Genomic DNA, 22,259 nt, shown 5'->3' with positions numbered 1-22,259 from the left:
TAATTTCCCAAATCAATGATGAATTTTATAAACTTTTATAGTAGTAATGGTTGCGTGTCACGAGCAGTTCGTCAGGACAAGACTGGGCACGAACGGTTACGCTGTACTCTTACACGATTAGCCACCCGCTCATACGCCATTAGTTTTCACGGTGCACTGCGCCATTAGAGAACAATGTGTTTGGAATAGACACGGGCGGAGTGCGCGTGCGCAGTAACATCGACCTCCCCACCCCGTTTTGCTCGAGTTTCCATGCGGACTTCTCGTGGCGCGCGGACACTAGATGACTCCGAAATTAGCATGGGACCAAGACGTTCTGTGTGTCAGTATAACATTTGTGTTTCAATAGCCCACTCATTAGCGGTAGTTATCGATATTTTACGAAGACAGCTCAACCAGTACAGAACTTTTCTTCTCTGAGGAGGAAATGCTCACACTGTGCTCTTTAATTTCATTATACTGTACACTGCTTTACAAATGGCTCCCTAGAGATTCTTTTTCGACCATCTACAAAAGATAGACATCAAAGGGAGCTGACATTAGGTAATTCTTCCTTATAATTTTTAAACATGTAGTTCTAAGAGACCAACAAACAGAACAGGCACAAGAAAACATATATGTGTGAAAGTGCTGTCAGATAGGCTTTTGAATCATGAAGTCAGACATTTAAGATACAGTAATTTAACGATGACAGACTTATAAGATTACTGCGAAATGTAATCAATCAATGCTGAGGTATCGAAGGGTCTGTCCACAGATAGTATTCACGTGGAACGAAAGATAATTAAAGACATGATTGTGTTCATTGAAATTAAAGACTGAAATAAACTGGACACCTCGTTTACTACTCACCAGATCTGACGTACTGACACTGTTGTTTCATACTGCTTAAAGAACGGATTAAAGACTTACCTGAAAAGAAAAGATGAACAATTTTAAAACATCGAAACTAACTAAACCAACAGTAATAAAAAAATTATGGCCTAGTGGTAACTATATGTACCATTTGCCTTAACAATAAATAACTCTGCATTTTGTATTTACACCCTCCGTATGATTATTGGTGAAGAGCTTTAATCGGTTTATTTTTGTAATGGAGACGTGTTGTTTTAGGTACTGACCGAATTCTTAAATATTATTCCGACGAACTTAAGCTGTAAAGGATTAATGCATATTGAGCTTGATATTTTTCATAGTTATTTAAAAACAATTCTTGCGACCCAGTAACCTTGAGCTACCACTGTAGGTACGAATAAATATATCATAATAAATGTGAAAATTCGATTTTTGTTATTTCACACGATTAAAGTTTATTTCGAGCACTAATTATACAGCCAAGTAAAAATGTTTCAAAAAATATTAGTTACGTTTCGGCATGTAAGCCCATGCTTTTCAATGCCATAATGCTCACGTTAACAGTGTTGACAACGTAGGATTTGAGGTTTTCACGGCGGTGAGTTTGAAGATGGCTGACGTCTGGGTTGTTGTGCTCTGATGATGGAGGCAGCAAGGACCTCTGAAACATCGGTAAACTTCTAAAACAATAGACGGCGCAACAACCCAGAAGATAGCCATCTTCAGTGTTGACAACCATTCCACTCATACCCCACAACAATAAGAAACGATGGGCCAATAAACAGTAGTGTTGTTACGTCATATGTTAATTTTACTGTTGTTTTTACTGGTTACACACAACCGGCTACGTGACAAACCAACTAACGTGTTGGTAAGATAATTAGTTGTCAAGATAAATAGTCCAACCTTCTAAGCTCAGTGCTAATTGTACCATCACTACGCAATGCTATGTCACTAACAATTAGGGCCTTTTTTCTGTCGCTAAGGTAGACAAACAAAGAGACGATATTTGTAAACATAGTGCTGGCAAAGAATATTTAAACCCGAGAGAAAGGAGTAGCAGAAATATTGTAAAGTACACCTAAATAATTTAATTCCGAGTGTTTTTTAGAGATATCAGAATACACACACACACACACACACACATATATAGTTACAATGATTAACCAGCAATATCATAATACAAGAAGTCTACATTTATAGGCTAATAACATCAGACACCTCGACTACATAAACGACTGTACATGATCTGCGGTAAAATAATCGAAGAAAATTAGAAAAAAAAAGAGACAAACTTTCGGCATCATTAACAGATAAAATATGAGAAATAAAAAAGAATTAGCCATAACAAGCCTTTCTACTATATATTCCACAGCGAGAGGCAGAGTTTTGAATCAAAAGCAAGTTAGAACAAGAAACGAGCATGTAAAATTACCTTAAAAGGTTAAATTACGCCCAAGGCTGTAATTAATCAGGAAGAATCGATACACCAGACGACTGTGAACTTGTTACAGTACACGGTGGGTGAACGTCCTACTTCCTCACATACTTCATACCTCTTGCATTTTTTATTTGGGTTCCAACCGTAACTCCACCCACTTCAAGCATTCCCATCCAAACATCCCAACTCAATTATTGATCAAAATACTGACACGACTTGGCATATTGCATGAAACTTGAATATGTCATTGATATGATTAAATTTTAATCGAATGTAGTTCAAAATAAGAACAGCAGTAGTTGACGCGTAAATAAAATACTATAAAGGTTTAAGCTGTGAGAACTGAAGAAGGCTGTGTGAAATGGCGGCAGATTAACGAAATTTGTTGTAGTAAATATGCAATTTAATTATCTCAGGATCTGTAGTATACTTTAAGAATAAGCCTAACATGTAACATTATGAAGTCATTTGAGAAACCGAAGAATCGAATTCCTATACCATTTTATGTAAAGGTCTTCTAAATCCTTGCCATGGGGAATCCGAGGAGAACCCTCCTAGAAAAACGGGAGGACTTAGCTGCAAACGCAGACAAACGAACGGGATACGAGAGGAATTCCAGTTTTCGATCAGACTAGTAGAATCTGAAACTTCATTCTACACTTGAATTAAGCCCCGCTGGGGGGAACAAAACCTATACAATTGTTCAAACTCATAAACTATGTTTCTTTGTGCTCATTTCGTTAAGTATTCACCACATAAAAAAAGTTTCGAAAAATTAAGTAGGTCTTAATTTGTAAGATTTGAGGTTTTCACAGCGGTGAGTATGAAGATTTCTGTCTTCTGGGTTGTTGCGCTGTGTAGTCTGGTCGATGTTTACCAACGTTTCTGAAGTCATACTACCTCCGTCATCAGAATCGTCCTGATGACGGAGACAGTATGACCTCTGAAACGTTGGTAAACATCTACCAGACTACACAGCGCCAATAATCCAGAAGACAGAAATCTTCAGGTCTTAATTTAATCTATTTATATATCACAGACTAAACTTTTGGTCGATGAGCCGTTTTACGTTTTTTAGCAAAAGTAGGGGTTATATTAGATCCTAATGAACCAAAATCAAATATGCCCGATAACTGGATTCTGTAGCACCGAAAACATTTACTGTGGTCCTCCGGTACTAAATTTAATCAAAAACTGTACAGCAAAATCTGAAATATAACATTTGGCCAGATGGAAACAATCACAGCATATTGCATTCAGTTTATTCATTTCGTACAAGGAGCTCATAACAAACTCGAAGTCAGCTGGAGTCTGTGAGTTATGACGTAACGTTCCAGAATACGCCCTGATAGTTTCTGTTAATTTTCATTATGTAATTGCACACGCGCCTTATTTAATTAGTAGGGTACGCTAGACGGTGTTTCTCGGAAACTCTCTCGTTGTGCAATATTCAAAACTAAATGTCCAGCAGCAGGGTGCCGAATAATTAATTATTCGTGTGTTTGAGAATCATTCCACAGAGTAGGTCAACATTAAGATTCACGCTTGGATATCCACGCTACTTCAAATTCTGCAAGCGTGCACTTAAATATGCTGATCGTGTGTAGTCCATGGCAGAAAAAAAGTGTTCACATTAAAGTACGGTTAAAGTATGCCTAACTAATTTCGTGGAGAAGCTGACAGTCACTCACGTACTAAAGTAATTCTCCGCCTTTTATGGAACCACAAGCACACAGTCAGAAACCATGTCCTTTTCTTCTGGGCGAGAATTTGTAACGCCCCTGCCCAAACTCGGGGGTATCACCCCTTTTCGGCCGTACGTAGGAGTCATATCCTAGTGAATTAAAATAATCGGAGTTGTTATTTTCTCAGGTGTATGCCACATGCCATGAATGTGTAGGATTCTACCCTCAGTAATATTTGTTGAAATAATAACAAGTGTGTGTTCATCTGCTGAACAAACATTCATGTTACAACGTTTCTTCCACCAGTGGTTACCATACTATTTAGTCAGAGGCTCCATTGATATGAATAGAAATGTCCGAGGCACCCACTGTATAAAAATGACTCAAAATGAGTTTTAGCAATTTAATGAGCCTTAAAATGATATCTATGAAGTATGTTAGTACATTTATAATCTCATGTAATCTTACCATAGCAATTTATATTATAATTAAGACATTAGCACCCTACCGCCCGTAAAACTTCATGACCCCTGGAAAGTCACGGCTTCCAGTTTCCGGAAACGTTGACTTATACAACAGAAAAACAAGAACTTCACGTCGGTCAACATTTCGGTCAGCCTCAACTCTGACCACTTATTTATTTTATCAACTCACTTGCTTCATAGCTTTGCGATACGCATTTTGAACGGGAATTAGAAAAGGGACATTTTAATGTCGGCCTGCCATTTTGGCATTTTCATGAAGCAACCTGTGTAAATCACGAAAAACCTTGTCCAAGACACACGATCCTGTACGAAACCTCCGGGAAGTTTAAACATCGTCCATCTCGCACAAGACAAGCGACCTTGATATCAGTGAAGTGTTAGCACTGTCCTTGTTGAGAAAACAACCCATCCGACAATGGTTTCCGTTCATTGTTTTCGTCTTTATAGCATCCACGTTACATCAATCTTACCTCTGGCAGGGCTGACATCTTTAAGCCCTTGTCCTACGCCGATTTCACTTCTTCATGAAATCTTTCTTTCGAAGAGGTAACTTAATTCAGAATGATAAATCGTGCTAGTGGTGTGGATTTAAGGAGTACAGGAAAATATCTGTATAAACCTAGATGTAAATGAGACAATAAAATTTGTAAGGAACAGGAAAGGACAGGGTAGTTAGCTATAATAATAAAGTCTGTGTAGCAGAATAACGACATTAGAGATAGTTATATTAAGCCGTGGTCCGCAAAAAACCGGATGCAGTCTTCTGTATAGAGAAATGAACGAATTAAATCTTTCTTTCCTTGACTGTAAATTCTTGAGCCTGTCAGACAATGTCAAGTGTTCAGAAACTATAAATACACATCCAACTCTGTGTAACACTCGTAAGCGGTAATTTGATATTGGGATGAAGATGTCATAAAAATGTTCCAAAATAAGCAGCTTAAGTGATAACGTGTAAACTTCTACTCCGGGGAAGTAATTCTACCCATTTTGAATCTCGACAGCGACACCATCTATCTTACGTTTCCGTGGTTGTCCTTAGTCCCTTCAGGAAAAAGGCTAGGTTAGTGGCATTTGTGATGAATGCAACAGTATTTTGATTTAATATGAAACCTTAATATCGATGAACGTCGTAGTTGAGTGAGTAAAACACCTCCTTCGTATCCAGAAAGTTCCCGTATTCAAGTGTCGGTCCGAAGACCGCCTATCTTAACTGAGGGTTTTGCAGTTCCCTTCGGCCCCTCGAAGGTAATACCGGATAGGCTAGCACAGCTCCCTTCAACATCCTTCCCAGTTCATTCATTATTCACTCGGTAATCATACTACAGCAATCGACCGCTTAACAAAACGCTAAAATGTTCTTACGTAACGTGTTCTCTGATGACGCCATAGTTTCAAATATTTGTGTGCTATTATTATACCGGGGTTGGGGGTACGGAAAGGTGCAATTTTGCTTCGTTAAAACTGATTATAAACGTGATGAAAAGTCATTCTTCAATAAGTTATGTTAGTTTTAAGAAAAATCGAAAAATAATATGGCAATGCAGGACACAGTTCGTTTTATAATATTAATCATTGATTAAGTTGGCATGAGAAATCTGTAATTCTATAGTTTTTTGTCACACTGTGTTAAATAGGAAAATGATGTCGACCAAGACAAGGGAATAGTTAGCCCACGTATAGAGAAATGGGGAAAGGTTGCTGAAAAAGCGATCGCATTTTTGTTTCAAGAAACCATACCCGGATTCAGTCAAAGTAATGCATAAACGAAAACCAGAGGACAGTCCACAGGCCGAGGCTCAAGCAGACAATCAGAAACATAAAGGCTTAGCCAACCTGCTCGGTGCATACAATTGGTGTTCGACAATGTAGCCTAGTGGCATCGAGGGTTACCCATCTCTACCCACACAATTTAAAATAAATTCTTAGTTTCATGGAATATAGTGTCTGGCGTAACCGAAAGATCCCATCAGGGATTCTTGCTCAGAAGGAATAATAAGGTAATTTATCATCAAAATGATTTCTGTGATCCACTTAAAAGTCTTTTAGCAGCGTCATATCTGAAAGCATATTTCAACCTGTAAGATATCGATAGGATAATGACCGATTACTTCATATTCCCTATCTCTTGCTCTATTTGTAATCTACGCTGTTATCGATTATTGAACTACGGTGAGGAATGAGAACGAAAAGAGAGATGTGTGTTTCTCAACTTGGGGTCCGCGAATTGAGTCTAACTTTAATTTTTGATGAAGTGATGTTGCAAGTTTTAATGTTTTTTTTTATTTTGAGAATCTAGTAAAAATATAACAACAAAATTGACTTTCTATTAACAGGCCCATTTTAGCTAGTCTTTATTCTGTTTTATCAAAATGTATGAGATGATACAGAAAAGCTAGTCCGCGTCTCACTGCTTTATACCAAGTAACAAGAAATCTCACTTCATACGGATATGAAATCGTCTCCCACTCTGAAGGAAGAAAAGACACTGAGAATGTATAAGAATTACGTGCTGTGGAGAATATTTGTACCCTACCAAAGAAAAAGGTTGGTTGTAGACGACTGGATGACTCTAGACGAGCCTACGTTGCATTCTACGCATATCTTGAGAGTTGCTTTCCTAGTTACCACTCTGTCCGTCCCGCCGCGCCAAGGTCGCGCGAGCAGGTGTTGTACTGACTGTTAAGAAAACATCTGTCGACTTTTCCGTTGTTATTAATGATCTCCCTCTCTCTACTCCCTGTGCATTCCTTTGTTGAATCTGCTTGTGCTGACGTGTCATTGCAAGCAATACTGTGAGCAAGTAATCGAAGGATTTCAGTCGAACAAATGTTTCCTATGATATTTGTGCATAAATCTTCCGTTCTGACCCTCCATCGTGAGTGTCAACCATCTGACAACTTAGACACCTGTCTGTACAATAGCTTGACCCCCAAAATTTGTAATCGGCGTAATAAGCAAGTGTTGATAGCTTGGCTGGTCGGTTGCAGATCATTTACTGTTAACAGATTATGGGTTTTATGGGATCCTATTTATGACTACGTACTCATTAATCCATGGCCTACTAAGCACACGTACTTCTATACAACGTAGCATGGTAGACCTACTGCCAAATTTGCTTAAAATCTACTTAACTAGTTGCCTTAGGTTACCTCGCACTATAAACCCCTGTCATGAAATAAATACTAATGTTTCTTCGACCGATAATAAATATTCTACATTCGTTAAGAATTAAACATTCATATCACGTGTAAATATAGGGAACCATTTATTATAGTGACAACAAAACAGAAACTGTAGACGTTCAATGACGTCGGTTTCGAGTTCATTATCACAAACTCCATTAAACGTTGTAGCTAAACTAATTATTTTTGTTAACATCGACGTTTTCGTCTGGCAAAGCCGATAGCAGCGAAGCCGGCACGAATAAACTTTAAACCGTCGTTCAATCAATTAGGCGGTTCCAAACGTGACAAGCGGGGACAGGTGTTAACGCGACAGCGGTCAATATAAATCGGACCTCGTGATGGTATTGCCCTGTCCTGCAACGATCATACAGACCTGCATTAAATTCCCCTTGATTTAAAAAAGTTGACAAATGAGTTGGAGTAGCAAAAACGCACCTAGCTGTTATTTGGAAGATACCACATTCGAACCTCGGATGGGGCACCACCAATCGTGTGATTTCAGGATTCTGTGTTTCTGCTGTTTGTACATCACATATACTAACGACTGTCGAGTTACAGCATTAAAATGGCTGACAGCCAAAAGCGTGAAATTTGGTGCTATAATGACACGACGTTCAATCAATGGAAGTTTAACAAACATTCGCCAATCGTTTCAGAAAGTACTGGACGTGCAGATTTTATACCGATTTCTTCAGGTAAAGCCTTGCTTCTAAAAACGCCCAGCCATTAAACATTAACGCTTAAGACAGCAACTCTCTTTTTTACCGAAACCGAAGATAATTTTCAACATTCGAAGCGGATCATCCCTGAAAGCCAAAGTTGTATATTTCGGGAAATGTTCATGTCGGTTAAATGGTGAAGCCTCCACAACAGAATTACCTATCGTGTAATTAGAGAATAATACGGTATGTGGAAATTACGTCCGTGTGATGAGTTGACCGATTGACATCCTACTTCAAATTCTGAATTCAAGGATCATTGTATTGGAAACTGTCACTTCTCCTCACATTCTGTTCGAAATGTTTTATACACAGGGCAAAGATCAATAAGCGGTAGTCATATATGACCTCTTCCTTGATAAGGGCGCTTGTCTGCGGTGATGTCAATTATCCTTTGTCTCATTTTCGCATCAGTGGAGCAATCAAACACATGAGATAAAACTACACAGTACAGTGTGTGACAATATGGTTCGGTTAACAGTTAATTAGTGGAAATCTGCATGTTTTATTCATATACCAAGATTATTAAATAGAAAAGGCGTTAATGGGTGAGTAATGAATGCAATTAATGTTCAGGGAAACGAAGAAAATCTAACAAGACAATGTCTCAGCAACAAATTCCATGTGGAACAAATGGATCTCAAATTGTTATCAGCAATTACTTAAGATAATAATTACATTAACAGGCATATTCATATATTTACCAGAATTTTCTTCTCGCCACCCGACGATGTGTTTTGTATGGCCAGAGTACCTCTTTTGTAATAATACATAAATTATGCGACAGCGAGAATTTACCTAACACACGAAACGACATGCATATCAAACCCACGGCTACGTCAGAAAATAACGAAGTCCTAAAATAATATTATCAATTCATGCCACGATCTCATATCATCGTGCAACCTTACTTTAAAAGCACTACAATGGAAAGTAGTCTTCGAACTACACCAATTATTTCATTTGTACCCTCTACGTGTCAACACCGTCCGTAATAAAGATGTCTCATGAAGATGTACACACAGAACCATTACATACGTCAGCATTGAGTATACATCTTTTTAGGACATTCTGTACATTCTTTACGGAGCATAATGTTACGCGATTTACACTAAAAATGTTGGAAGAATTTAATTTTGGTATGTATCGATCCACTATACCAATACTTTATATGAAATTCTAATCAGACTCCTGTAGCATGGTAAACTTAGCACAAGTAGATATGTACACGCAAAAAAGAAATGTCAAGGCCGATTAGGATATCCAAATGAGACAAGAATACATTTGTGAAACGTTATAAGTCCACCTTCATTTGTTCTTTTTATATAAAGAATTTGTTGTAAATTACAATAGGACACAATTCTTCCAAATTAAATACGATTAATTAACAGCTTACATACTACGAATATACAGACAAAAAACACAACACGCTAAAGACGAAGCAGTACAACGCAATACTGATTAAACACACCACGCTAAATTACTTCGGCTTCGAATATTTCCGCGGATATTGGACTGCTATCCTCTTACGGAGGATTAGTCTTGGATCAGGAATTTCAACTTCGATCATAAGCCGATTAACGTCGACTTTGCAGCATCTGTATACTCAAGGAAGAGATTCCGTAACCCCAGAACCGTCTCAATTCGACGGACTAAATCGATATGACGCCTCAATCCGCATATGAATAACCTACACCCAGCACTTTCAGTGACAGAAATAGTTGAAGAGGTACGATGTATCGATAAAGTCTCTGTGCCATTCTTCAGGCCGTCTGTAGCCGGTATCGGAGATCTGGGTATAATCCCAGAACGGTCCACGTGAGATCTATGATGTAGAAAGTGATCATAAAGTAGGGTTTTCATCGACAATTTAGGTTTCTTCCTACTCCCAATTGCGTAAAAATGCCTCGATTAGCCAGTAAGTTTTCGAATCTCGGACCTCAGCTGGAACTCGGTTACTAGCAGACTAAGAATAACCTCGGAAAGTGTACTTCGTACCGGAATACAAGTACATTCCTCCGAAACGTCGGTAACCTACAATATTACTGGACGTCACAACACAGAAGACCAGTATCGACAATTCCATCATCGTTCGAGGATCACTTATAGTCAGTTATTAGTACCGTTAAAGACTAGATTAATCATGACGGATACCGTCAAAAGGTCCTTTCCCTCTTAAAACGCATTCTTATTTACAACTTTCTTTACATGTGCGAGAAGCTTGGTACCGGACACCATGCGACAGATACCGGACTTTGATCACTGGTATGTCTGATTCAGCTAACCTGTCCAACGCTAGGCAATGAGACTCCAAGACCTGTTTCTTCGTCTGCTTCACTTGTAGCCTTGAAGACGCACAAAAGACATTTAGAGACACAAAAACATTATAATCAGAAAAAAAAATCGAATTCTAAATCCACGTGTTCGGTGAACCGGTAACGTCAGCTCTTGAAGTAACTGCTGGTCTTAAGAAAGGAATAATCTGTTAATTAGCAAGATTACGCTTTGTTAAATGGAGATCTGTTGTGTCAAATACATGTATAATAATGACACAACTTTAGTTAAATATTGCAAAGAACTGAACTGATACGGCGATAATAGTGTGTTCTAGCAGCGAGAATGTCACACCCCCATCAGCGCGACTTAGAATTTACGACATTCTTTACACAGTAATATCAGACGGGAGACGCAATTAATATTCGTTTCTCAGCGCAATGAAGGAATTAACTCGCCTGGAGCGTATATGGGCCCTAAATTCCAAACAGCTTGCAACGATTGAGATAAAAAGAGCAGTGCAACAACGCACAATGGAAAAGTGCGCCCATACGTTCTACTTTTGTCACTGCGCACTGATAAATGAAAGTACGTTTGTTCATTTAAGGCCAGAAATTTGCTCTCCACCAAGCTTTGAGTCAATGATTACAAATCCGGAGTCTGCAAGTCATTTGATAACACCACGGAGCAGTAGCTGATTGTTCAGGAGGCCAAGAACATTTTTTGCATTTAATAATTCCTAAGTCGATTATCTTCCTCGATAAAATCTTCATTTAAGCGGCTTGAGGTGCATTGTTAACGCGGTCGACACCAACTTGAAAGCCAACGTTAGCACTACGGACAATAAATGGAATGTAATTCTATTGACTGATCAATTGCGTCGTTATATCCTGTTATGTGTCTATATCTATCGAAGATTAATAGAAGCGAAAATGTTCTTTTACATTCCTAGAAAAAAAATTGTTCGCTACATTTATAAGCTTACTCAACACCTTACCGGCGGAGAAAATACAGACATTTTGTGGATGATGGTCTTCTGGGTTAAAACGTTTCGAATAATCATATGGCCACCTCCTTCAGGGCTGAAGGGTTCAGAAGATTTACGAGTAGGTGGAAGAATAATATTAATATTAATCTTGGTGAAATACTGTGTCAGAGTGTGGACTGGATTAATTTTGATCAGGACAGAAACACTTACGAACACGGGTTCTGATTACATAAAAACGGAGAATAATTTGACTGCGTGCGACTGTTAGCTATTCCAGGATGACTCAGATCCATAAACGTCGTCAGTAAGTCAGTACATTCTTAGGAGCAAATTTCACGCATAATATTCTGCATTTAAGTCCTCGCTGCACTATAGGCATACTGTTAAAGCAATTGTCAATCTGTTTCGGATCTGCCGTATATAACAAACTTTACATGTTTAAAGATTGAAATTCTGACAAGTCGAAGGATTCCTTACTGAAGACTAACTAAACCAGTTACGAACTCTCTGGAACGCTGTGACAGACTGGTTTGTCAAGCGCGCTCCGTTATGTGCACGCCTAAAGTCTGATAGACTGTGGTCGATGTCTTTAGAATATTCTGTATGCGATTATCACTGAGCTTTGACAGTTTCTGAAATGCCATTGTCAAGTACAGGTACTGTATTTATACTAGAATCGGGAACTGTCGTAATCACCATGACGTCGAGTGTACCACATCGAATAACTTACAAGTAACAACCCATTGTTCATTCTGATTTACCACAGCGACACTTCGGACAATGAGAAAACTATCACAGAATATTTATTGTTCAATGAGCAGCGAAGTACAGTAAAATCTCTCTAACTTGGACACTTGCGGTTCCACGATGATGTGTCCAACTTACAGAGGTGTCCAGAATAGAGGGAAAGGGGAAAAGCATCTTTTCAAATTGTGGTGTAATGACAATGTGGTAATTGTAGAGTATTATGGAGCCCTTCCCAAAAAAGGAAATTACTGATAAGAAAAATCAAAAGGGTAAATTAATCGACTTACTATAAATAAATCAGGAACAGACGGACAGACAAATGGATATACATACAAAGATTTGAGATTCTTACGACAGCGAGTATGAAGATGCCTGTCTCCTAGGTTGTTGCGCTGGTAAAGTTTAAAGACGTTTCAGAGGTCCTTCTACCTCCATCATCAGGGCGAGTGACTCCCCTTTTACAGATTACACGAAGCAGTAAGCCAGAAGACAGCCATCTTCAGCTATAATTTTCTTTCAAGCCTAAAAATTACAAATGTATCCTGAACAGTGAGTGATCTTTGTTTTTATGGCAGGTACCTCGAGAAATGCGCCACCCTTCAGATAGCAGAAGCAAAGACGAACATTCTCCAGTCCTACAGTTGGGCCTTTTGTGAGGTTCACATTCTGAACCGGGTCCGCTCGTGAAATAATTCAGCCAACTGAGTTCTGGCAACTTCTCCCTAGGGTTTAGGTCTTCCCACACAAAATGAATCCCACCACAGAATGGGGGATGGAGAAGGAGGAGGATCCATGAGAGAGAATGAAGACAGAAAATTTCATTCAACTCGTGAGACAAAATCGGTCTGTTGCTTATGATCAAACTATCACGTAAATAAGTTCTTTATACGAGTGTTTCTCAACTGGTGGTACAAGGACCGCAGACGGTTAGCAAATTTCTGTTCGCGATATAGTACTATGTAATCCAGTTGCATAAGTGTAGTGTTGTATACCCTATATATTTTTTTTTTGAAAACAACAAAAAACATCGATTCCGCCATATGACCCAAAGTAAGAACCTTCTTTAATATTACGCACACGAGTTTGGATTTGATATTAATGTAATTCACGTAAAATGTATTGTTACGAAGATAATCCCACTAAACCATAAAATCATATAAGTACGTTTCACGTACTTTGTTAATATTTGCCATTTCAAGACGTTCACAGATCGTATACGTTAACGAGATCAACAATTTTTTACGAGATTTCTTTATCGATACCGATCGATGTGTATCTTCTGGTTCTATTTTCCACTCAAACCAACACACATATGGCACATGGCACTTCATAATTTCTTCGTGCCACAACAAAGAACAGATATGACCCTTATATATCTTACACCGTCCACAAATAACAGGGCACAAACCGATAGATCTGGCGTTATAGCAGTAACGGTAATGACATCTATCTGGGCCGTATCCGGGACGAATCTCGTCCGGGTTATAGATTGTACTGAGCTTTCTATTCTTATTCTAAGTCTCCTCAAGGTAAATAACTGCAGAGTACCTTGAAATACGCCGCTGCCGTCCTCATACGTGTTCACTATTCATTAACACTTGAAATTATAATTCATTCGATGACATACTACCGCAGGGTGTATATAAATTATATTTAAAACTGTACTCGCGATTAAAACCTTTATGAAAAGACACAGTCATGCTGTTTGAGCGACAAATGCGACAGAAACTCTCAAAGTATGTTCTGAAAATTATTAGCATTTTAAATGGGCACAATTTGTTACAGGTGCAATGTCCAAACGATATTCTAGCTCCATCCATATACGCTGCAGAGTGTCTACGTCAACTGGCGTGTTACAACCTGCAATTCTGTCCTTGAGATCGGTGATGTCGACCATCTGAGTTGGCACACACAGTATTTTCCGTATCCCCACAGGAAAGTATCACAGGATGTGAAAACCGGTGATATTACCGGTCAGATCAAACAATCGCCTAACAGGCTTCACCACACCACATTAACTATAAAGCTGTTTCTAATTTTCTCCACTGTGGCACAAGTGTGTTCTGTTCCCCATATGCATACGTCCTGTTCATCTTCCCTGACACGTGGAATTTAACCTCGTCAGAGAACATGAATTTCCTCAGGAATTCGTTGACTTCGTCAAGCATGGTCACTGAAAATTCCTTACGGGCTACCCTATCACCTGAGGTAATTGCCTACGTCACTTGGAACTTATTGCAGACACAAACGTTGACGAAACTACCGACGCACTGTCGAACGCGTGCGGCATTTGCAAGGAGGGAAGATGTAAAGGAAATTTATATACACTCTGTACAATCTCCGTATCGGGCACGGGGCAGTTCTCAGAGCGCTTTGAAACACTTCCCGCACAGCGAAACCTTTGGCGGCTAAGAAGTAAAGATGTAACACAAGGCGTATTAATTTCATTGTAATCCCACAAGAGATATAAACACACACTTTAATAAACACGTAACTACGTTCCTGTAATATTAAAACCTGCATGTTCCCGGCTTTGTTTTTTCTCTCTCTCTTGTATTTATTTGATTCTTATGCACCTCTCGCGAGAATTTTCTGACTGGACCGTTGAATAACGTAGGAATTAAGAGAACAATGCATGAATGAGTCCGATAAAAGATAAGTACTGGGTGTCGCTGTAGCACTTGCCGCAGGAGACACGCCCATCTGTCGAGGCCTACATGCCACTGAAAGGCACACGAAGACAGTGATAGAAATAGCTTAACTTAATTACACACTACGTGCACAGACGGAAATCAGATAAAGTAGAAGATGAATGGCATGAGAATTGTAGTGGATGTAAATTGGGGGGGGGGGGGGTGTTCCACTTGTAAATGATATGAGTGTGAAGAATCTTTCAATGCATTTTTAATTAATGTGGACTGCTAGGGGGTTTCGTTTCTTAGAATCCATATGCCTAAACAACGCAAAAATTTTAGTTATAATGAAACGTCATGCTGTGAATATAATTAAATTATTATTAAATTGGATTCCCGTCCCTATAAGGTAATCCTATTTTAATTCATGCATTCTATTAAATACATGGCATTTTATCAACTGGGCGACATGTTTCGGACACATGTACATCTGCTGACCACTTTAAAATCTTTGAAAAGTATTCCGTTCTACAACAATACGTTTTAACTTCTTGTAAAACGGTAGAATATATGTCAGATCTTTTTAAACCACACATTATCATTATTATTTAAAAGATGTTGAGTCTGGGCGGGTGCAGTTACTTCAATTAATACCAAGTAGAAAGTTAAAATATAATAAAGACTTTACAAAATATCCATCAGGCAAATAGTCCAACAGTGTTCGGTTACAGAAAGCTAGCTACAGTCGTCGCTTTCCCAGATGGAGATGTCAAGGACACAGACAGGAACGCAGAGTACGATGTAACACATCTATCCGGTCAAGGCCGTTCGCCCCACCACCCCGAAACGCGCGTCACCTATACAGCAAAAAAGAAGACAGATCTCATGGGCTGTTCCTTCCAATGGGACCACCCATGTGGAACCAAAAGGAAAACATTTTCCTTGAGCGAAGAATTGATCCACACCACAGCACAAACTTTTTTACAACGCATAAACAAGACAGAATAGTGAGAGAAATAGATTAATGCAAGACGCCTTTGAAGAATGTGAGTAAATAAGTTCCCATCGGAAAATCCTGATGTAAAATACTGATAATATACGACTTTGTTCTAGTAACAATCGTGGGATAGTACACAGAGTGACTTGGCTCACTTTTCATTTGACAGAATTTAAGCGGTGCACAATGTTTGCACAAATGAAGCTCCAAAGCCATGGTTTGTGGCTTTATAACCAACACATACGATGCACAAGAAATGCAGCCATTTGTCTGGAATTCACCGGATGTTGTTGACTTTTTTCATTATTAAACCTGTCGTGAAAGAAAGGCTACTATTGACAATTAGATTGTAATTTCTTAAGTTCCGACTTGAATAGTTGTTAATCGCTACTACCAGTGCAAGAGAACTCACCAACAATTCATTTAGTATTTTACAATTGCCATAAAAGCGTCATGACGTCCATAAATATTTAGAATACGACGTAACGGAAGCAAAGAGAGAGGTGGGGAAACAGACGTTGAAGAAGACAATTCCTTTAGCAGCCGTATCGTAATAAAACGCAGGTAGGTTCAAGCCAATATTTTCTCTGGCTACTTTACAAAAAATCCCATGCACTGTGTATTTTATTTGTGGTTTATTTAACGACGCTGTCGACAGTAAAGAGTTTACTGCGTCGTATGATAAGACTACCGAAGAATTATGAATTAGAAAAAAGATATTGAAGGAATCGGTCGTGGCTTAATTTTAGGTAAAATCACGACATTGGCCTGGAGAAACTTAAAAAAAAAACAACAACAACGAAAAACTCAAGTCTCTTAGTTGAGAGCTGAACCTGAGACCTCGCGAATACTACTTGGGAGCGCCAACCACTCGGATACGAGTTACGACTTAACAGCTCAATACAGCCGACACACTGAGGTAGGACAGGAGGGAAAGAGTATGTTGCTTGTAAAAATAAATAGCTTTACATTAAACGGTGTTTATATTAATTGCCACTCTATCAGGAAACGAAAACTGTTGATGTTAATGATAAAAGTGAAAGCTGTTTCTGCATACGTCAAGTCCATTGTGATGTTCTGCGTTTCGTCTCTAACGCAAACTGACCGTTAACAAGTACAGTAAACACAATTTTTTTGTATTATATATACCTCCACAGACATTTAGCTTTACCCTGCCCAGTTAACGGAACGTAATCTTCACCTGTTTCTAAAAAACACATTTAAGTCAACACCTCATACGCCAAAAGATTTGTACTGTATCTGTACGGAGACTGATCACTACAAACACTATATTAAGTCTTCGGCACACCAACTGCGTCAAGACATGAGACAAAAGACGCAGTCTTGCTTCATTCGTGATACAGATTCGAGTCCGCACACCGAAGTAGCACGTGTCTGCGTCTTATCACATCTTCTGTAGTTGATGACATGACGTCGTCCAGTGAGGAAGATATTTTAATGTACATGTGGCTTAAATTACGTAAAAGAAGGAAAAGGAAGTGGATTCATGACTTTAATGAGTCGTGTGCTCAACATGGTGCGTACGTTTTTAGCGCGCGACTTGTTAAACGATCCGGTGAAATTCCAGTCTTATTTATCAACCTCCTCCTTGTTTGGGAGGCCCGGGGACGAATATCGTATATTACCGGGAATTTCTCAACCGTCTGCACCATCTTAATTATTTATTTGCTATTCACTCATGTCGATAACGTACACTGGTGCTGTTCCTTGAGTTCTGATGTCTCAGTCTTGACGCACAGAAAAGGAACATGCCTTATCTTGCTGCACGTGTCTGCAGCATGAAGCTGACGTCAGCATCATGACTCAGATCGGTGTGCGGCGGTTTTCATAATCTCATTTGGTTCAACTGTGCTCCTTTCTTTGCGTCATGTCGCAGACATCGTGTCTTGACTGTTACATGCCTTGACGCATGCCGGTGTGCGGCCTACCTTAAGGTTCACTCATACAAGTAAATATGGAGGAAACCTTACAGAAATATGTAAAAATATCAATTGCATTTATCGTCACGAACAATATGTTTCTGCCCGATGGGCCATCTTCAGGTTATTTACAAAAACATAGAAAACTTGAAATCAGACATTGCGTGACAAAGGCTGAAATTGCAAACATGTCTTTCTTTACTTGTTTCCGCGTTCTATAATATTGAAATCTTAGTGGGCGTAACTTACTACAAACAGCAAAACATTTATGTGCACTTTGACATTATCCTACCTGTGACGTCCTGTCACAGAATGACGTAAGCACGAAGTCACAGACCAGAATTGTCAATACACCAAACACAACGCACTTCGAGCACTGAATTGGAGTTCGTTGAACCACAAAACGTAACCTACCGCTGGAACTATTTCGAATCTGTAGGTGTAAGAACAAGACTGAGAGTCTTTGGTGTCACACTAGTCAGTGCGACTGACAACTTACAGTCCGGAATTGTGACGTATGTGTCGTAGCATGCAAAATACAATGGTACAAATGACTCGGTCTGCTAAAGAACATTTCTCAACTGATGTCTTTTGAGATTTAATGCCTTGAAGTCTGGTAGTGGAAGTTTACCGACGTTTCAGAGGTATTTGCTGCCTCCATCATCAAGGCAAGACAGCCATCTTCACACGCACCGTCATGAAAATCTCAAATCCTACCTCTCAACTGGTTTTGCCTTTGTTTATTTTGTGAAGTTTCGTCTGTGTTTTCCTCAACAACTTCAACATTTTTGTCCTCTATAGGCCCTATCAGCAAAAATAGGCCTATGTGTAATAAACTGATTCTTAAGAATTTATGTTCGGCTCCTTATGCAGTTGGAAGCATTCCATAAACGCAGGTGTATAAGACACAATCGTTTATCCCTAAGAATTATATTCAAATACATACGTGTTTATTACCTGACACTATAATTTGAAATTGACCTGGGTCCATCTCCGAATTAAAATTCTCTATTTGACACAACCCATATACAAAAAATGATTAAATATAATAAATACTGTTTATGAATTTAAGTGTCTATCTGGACTTTCAAAAATAGGGAGCAGACCCGCAAGGCATTACACAGAACAAAGCTAAAAGTGCCCCTTTGCATCAGTCATAACGGCGTACAGAGGGCATGGAAGTACAGCTCCAACCACTGGGTGGCCAGTTTTACTCTCCAGAGAGGACACCTCCCTACAGGAGGCCGATATGGAATTGTCGGGAATCGAACTCCGACTGGCAAGGCTGTAGTCATGTTACAAAGCCATTCCATTTCACCTCAGGCCAAGTCATGACTTTTGCTTGGTCAAACCTTCACCGTTACTTCCTATTTGAATTTGAAGCCTTTATTAGTTGGTACTAAATGATTTGTAACGACTTTTAAATGGGACACGTCCTGAGGACAAATTAAATAAAAAACAAACGTTTCTATAAGTAGGCCTATATTCCATTCAACCTAGCTGTGCTTTCATAGTACAGAATAATGTGTTTGTTACTACTACTGGCATCTTCCTCTTTAATTAAACTTCCTCTGGGCACCGTTAGACCGAACGCAATGCATTTCATGGTCGTTTTACAAATTTGCCTATAAAATCTACCCTAGAGTAAAGCGCTGTGCTTACAAGTCAATCGTCTTCCTATGTGACGCCTACAAACTGTAGTGACACCTGCCCGATGTCTTTTGCAACTCGAGCTACAGGAAACTAAAATTCTTTCTCCCGCACAATAAGACTTTATGTTAGTAAGCCTGTTCGTTTGAAGTCTTGCTATTTCCGTCCCTTAATTGCGTCATTCCTGACGTTAAATTTGGTTTTATATAAACAAATATCTGATTGACTGATTCGTGTTTCAAAAGAGATACATAAGATTTCACGGGGTTTAAACCAGGGAGTCTAAATCTTTTCCAGACCTCTGGACTCTTTCATCCTCGCATTTAAACATGAGGGCAGCAAGGTCTCGAATGAAGACAATATAGCAAGTATTATTCTTGTCAATTCATGGGGAAAAAATCCCACAAACTTCCTTTACACAAGGTTCATAATAAATGCCTTTGCTAAATCAATCATTAGTGAGATATTTGACACTAAGTTTGTTCTTTCAATCGAAGGTTCGATATCCCTTGTTGCGATTCACATACATTCCTTCAAGTGTTCTTCAACAAGGCACATTCTGGTCATCTGACGCCTTCACTAAGCTAAGAAGTTGCTCACAATGATATTGATTTTTTTTTCAAAAAGCGTTTTATCATAGGTAAATATTTTTCGTTCGAATGACACAAGGTGAGATTTCAGGTTCTCACGGCTGCGAGTATGAATATGGCTGTCTGCTGGGATATTACACAGTGCAGAAAGTGGCAGCAGTGAGCACCTCCGAACGTAAAACACAATGGCGGATCGCCTGTTGAAAACACCTGGTTTAATCAGTTCCGATTTCTTTGAACGGTAGTGAAACTTCGGCTTTGACACAGAAAGACGAAAGCAGGAAACAAACTGCCCAGATGAGCTTTTAAGAAGCATCAAAGTTTGAAATCGTTTGGATCGAATGAGAAATAACATTAAAGGGGATATGGACGTATTTGCAGAAACAATGCTAAAAGAAGAGTCTGCATCACTAATCGAATATGCTTCAAAATATCAGTATGCAATCCTTGATAAGCCGTTTAGGAGGAACATATCGCTTCCACCTTCACGGTATACGGCGATCTGGCCGACATTCCAACCACGTACCTCTGGAACATCAAAATACTACCCCGTGAGAAAAGCTAACCTGTTCGGTTACTGGATCTGGAAGGAAGCCATTATAATGCCTTTATAAAAAAAAGTCTTTGTAATGGACGAAAAGATAACATGAATTTGAAAATAAAGGGACTCGGAAAAATCCACACATGCAAGGCCACATTTTTCCTGCAGTGATCCATATAAAACTGTCCAGATTCATCAAGTTAAGCAGACGCGTCTACAATTTTCATTTCGGGAGTGTTTCGAAAACGAATGTAAAAATCTACAGTGCATTTTATATCACAGACTAACAAACACCTACGCTGTGCTTTTACGGCAAATGTTTGCTCCCACATCACAAATGTTTCTCTGCTTAAATTTTACCAGAAAGTACTATTTATTCATCATGTCGTTCGAAATATATCGGGAAGGAGGCGGCAGAACCACATAACCCTTCTCTAAAAACTGTTCGACCCTGCGCCTTGAAACTTCTGATTACGTACAACCTGAATCCGCAAGGAAGCGGCTGTTTGAATCTTCAAACTCCAACCGTCGACCTGCTCGATGCATGACATCAGCGTTCGTTACAAGGTGACAGGTAACGTGAATCAGAGAACTTACTTTCTTACTGGCTGTGTCGCATCGTGGCCTGGCTTCTTCTGGGGTGAATTAGGGTTACTGGCGTGAAGTGTGGTACTACCGCTGAAGAGCTGGGACTCCCAGCTGAATGCAGGACCACAGAGGGAGCCCACAGGTAGTTCAGATAGATAAGGTGAGAAATGCCAACTATGCCTCCAGCTGCTGGATTCGGTTACATTGCTAAGTACTCTTGGTTCGCTCCTAATTGGTCGCATCACAAGTTCAAAATAAACCAGCCACACGCTTTCTACAACTCCTGATGGAGTATAAACCAGTTACCAGAGGCCCATTTATCACTTCCAACTGCAGACACGCGCCCAATTCGACACTCCTAGCACACGCTCCTCGCTTCCCTCTCGCGATCAACCACCAAACTGACGTTCGTCGTGGAAGCAGCTTGGCGCTAAACTCGCTTGCAGCAGTCGTACTCGATACAAAGTTTCCCGCGCAGGCCTACAGATGGAAGTACCGTCCATAGCAGTAACAGCTGTTAGCAAAGCATTGGAGGACTCCGTTTTACGACAGACAAATCGAAAAACGGCAACAAAAGAGCAGATGAGAATATGTTGCGAAGTTCGAATCCACAGACATCGTATATTAAATTTCGGTATGAAGATGTCCGTCTTCTAAGTTATTGCGACACGTATTCTGGTAGAATGTTGAAAATTAAGTGGACTGATAAAGTACGAAATGAGTTGGTCTTTTAGACTGGATAGGCGAAGGAAGAAGTCTAAGGAAAAATCTTACGAGAAGAAGAGATAGGATGGTGGGACACATCCTGAGGCACCCAGGATTGGTTAATTTGGTAATGGAAGGAACAGCTAAAGGGAAGAATTGTAGGGGGAGACAAAGATTGGAATATGTGACGCAGATTTTTGAGGATGTGGACTGCAAAAAATATGTGAAAATGA

General features: G+C 39.4%; 1 protein-coding gene and 1 long non-coding RNA gene across 4 annotated transcripts in view; both read right to left on the bottom strand.

Annotated features, from left to right (window-relative positions):
- RhoGEF3 (Rho guanine nucleotide exchange factor 3) overlaps positions 1-22,259 on the bottom strand; it is a 417,890-nt gene that overhangs the window by 136,615 nt on the left and 259,016 nt on the right. The gene's annotated exons all lie outside the window — the stretch shown is intronic.
- LOC147872134 (uncharacterized) lies at positions 894-21,754 on the bottom strand. The gene is made up of 2 exons (XR_015537940.1): positions 21,331-21,754; positions 894-912 (listed from the first exon to the last, which is right to left on the bottom strand). It is a non-coding gene; the product is annotated as an uncharacterized LOC147872134 (long non-coding RNA).

The sequence above is a fragment of the Zootermopsis nevadensis genome, unplaced genomic scaffold (genome assembly GCF_977971745.1).
Source record: "Zootermopsis nevadensis isolate Lab colony 2312 unplaced genomic scaffold, Znev_1.0 Znev_ptg000030l, whole genome shotgun sequence".
Taxonomy (NCBI): domain Eukaryota; kingdom Metazoa; phylum Arthropoda; class Insecta; order Blattodea; family Termopsidae; genus Zootermopsis; species Zootermopsis nevadensis.
This window is presented reverse-complemented; position numbering and strand designations above follow the sequence as displayed.